Below are 2,756 nucleotides of genomic sequence, written 5' to 3'. Positions count from 1 at the left end.
GTCAGTTTGAGGACTAAGGTGCACCTGAGTCAGGCCTTGATGGTCTTTTCAGTCACTAGCTATGTATCTGAGAGCTGGACAATGAATGAGGATGACAGAAAAGTCGATGCCTTTGAACTGTGGTGCTGAAGAAGAGTACTGAATATTCCATTGACTACCAAAAGAACAAACAGCTATATCTTGGAGAAGATGCAGCTAGAGTGCTGCTGCATTTTTTTTCCTTTTTAAGAGTGATATGACATTGTACTATAATTCTATAGTACAACAAAACACATAAGAGTACTTGAATGCAAAACTAATTTGGTTGGTAAACTTCCATTTAAACAACAATCTAGACCTATAAAACCATTTACCAATTATGTTTTTTAAGTTAAAGCAGGGAAAAAATGACTTTTAAACTATCTTTCACAGAATTTTCCAGGTGAGAAAAATTAATCACCATACCAATAACATGGAAACTGCCCGAATGCCCAACCACGATGGAATGGATTGAGAAATTATGGTACATTCACACAATGGAATACTATGCAGCATGCAGGAGCAATGATTTTGTAAATTACTACCTAACATGGGAGGGACTGGAGAATATTATCCTAAATAAACTAACTTAGTATCACAAAGATAAATACTATATAAGACTATTATTGTAAAACAAGTAGGAGGATGGGGGGTTTAATCATAGGGTCACATAATTTGATGGGTGGAAGGGGAATGGGGAAAGGAAAGGGGAAAGATCTGGTGTGAAAAACAATGTATACAAACTTTATGAACTTTGTAAGTAAATCAGTATAAAATAAAATTTTTTTTAAATAAAAATTTTTTAAAAATTTAATATTTTCACTGTGGAAGGCAGTGTGGCACTTTCTCAAAAAATTGCAAATATGGATATCATTTAACCCAGCAATTCCACTGCTGGGAATATACCTCAAAGAGATCATAACTGCCACCCAAACAGATATATGCCCACCCATGTTTATCACAGCTTTGTTCACAATAGCAAGGAGTTGGAAACAACCTAAGTGCCCATCAACAAACAAATGGATAGAGAAGCTGTGGTATATTCACACAATGGAATACTACGCTGCATTGAAAAACAAGGAACTCAAGCAATATTATTCAAAATGGGTGAGCCTGGAGGACATTATGCTGAGTGAAATAACTCAATCACAAAAGGACAAAGACTGCGAGGTGCCACTGTTGTAAAACAGAACTGACATCGGGGTTGGGGGAGACTGAGAAAGATGGGATAAATAATGTGTACTGCATTGAAACAGATAAGGGAGAAAACTGTTTAAAAGGGATATGTGATTAGGTATTATTGTCATGGCAGGAGTCCAGAGCGAAGGCTGCATAGTGGTGTGGACCTGGACGGAAGGATTGTAAAACAACCAAAGAATTTTTCTTTCACTTTCCAAAGACAAGAGTGCCCTTGGGGGGGGGGGGGGGGGGGGAGGGAGAAAAGGGCAACAATGAATGAATGGAAATCCAAAATCTCTGCAAATTTTCATTAAAAATAATAATTTAAAAAAGGAAAAGGTAAAAGAAAAATTGAATTTTTTAATTGAATGCATTGAAATTGAATGAAGGCACATGACAGACTCCAAATATTCCATCTTTCTTGGAAGATCTTCCTCTGGTCTTAACGATTTATGATGCGGGGTCAAATTGGTCTCTGGGACTAGAGAATGGGAATGGACCACATTAGCGCAGCACTCTTACCACAGTATCGATCCTGAATAAACTCCTGATCCGTGCATAGTAGGGTTTTCCATCCTGTTCATCAATCGCAGATACAACATCCCCAGCTGTACTACACTCCTTTGTAGAGGATTGATTCTCCAGAGATTATTCGGGAAACGGATTCTGGAGTTTTGACGAGATTTTTTTAACTTAAAAATATGTCTTCTTCCTTTCCCTTTGGTGGAAACTTTCTTTTCAGCAGCTGGAGCAGACTTGTACTTAGTATTTCTGAGCCACGCAGACCTTTGGTGAACTTCTTGTTTTCTCCGCTTGCGGCCTCCGCCCCCCGTAGCTCTGTGCAGAGGCGGCCGCCACCAACACCCCCACGCCCACCCTGTTCCACCAGCCGCCCCCAAACGGATGCCCCCGCCGCCCGCGCAGGCCAGGCCAGTGAAGTGGTGGCAGAGAATTTCCTTCTTCCACATCGAGAGCGATGTGGTCTTGCAAACGCGGCAGGTGGGCTTCAGGCCCAACCGCATGGTGGCCGGCTCGGGCGGGCCCCGCGGGCGCAGCGACACCGGAATGGCGGCCACTGGTTGCAGCCGTCCACTGAAGGGCCAGATGATCGCGCTGCCCCCCGGAGGCCGGAGGCCGGAAGCCGGTTCTCCGGTCCTTGACCCGCAGCAGCTCAAGGTGACTAGGAAGGTGGGACGAGGAGCCTAGAGTGCTTCTAGGAGGCAAAGATGATGAAGCTTCATCACACACACTTAAGAGATTGTTCCTTGGAGATGGACATCATGCTTGGAAAAGTGGAGGGACAAAGAAGGAGAGGAAGACCCGAAACGCTGGGCTGTATGAGGAGGAATGTGGCATCAGGATTGGTGGAAGAATCATCAACAACCTGAGTTATGCTGATGACACAACCCTGCTTGCTGAAACTGAGAAGGACCTGAAGCACTTGCTGGTCAAGCACTGCAGTCTTCAATATGGATTGAAGCTCAACATCAAGAAAACAAAGATTCTCACCACTGGGCCAATTGGCAGCATCAGTATGGATGGTGAAGAGATTGAGATAG

At 43.4% G+C, this 2,756-nt stretch overlaps 1 pseudogene; it reads right to left on the bottom strand.

Moving 5' to 3' along the window:
• Positions 1-1,599: 1,599 nt before the first annotated feature.
• LOC102861050 lies at positions 1,600-2,219 on the bottom strand (annotated as a pseudogene).
• Between the last annotated feature and the right edge of the window lie 537 nt (positions 2,220-2,756).

Source organism: Elephantulus edwardii, unplaced genomic scaffold (assembly GCF_000299155.1).
Source record: "Elephantulus edwardii isolate Elephantulus edwardi_28Jun2011 unplaced genomic scaffold, EleEdw1.0 scaffold03494, whole genome shotgun sequence".
NCBI classification, from domain to species: Eukaryota; Metazoa; Chordata; class Mammalia; order Macroscelidea; family Macroscelididae; genus Elephantulus; species Elephantulus edwardii.
Note: the sequence above shows the minus strand (reverse complement) of the source record. Positions and strands in the feature narration are given on the sequence as shown.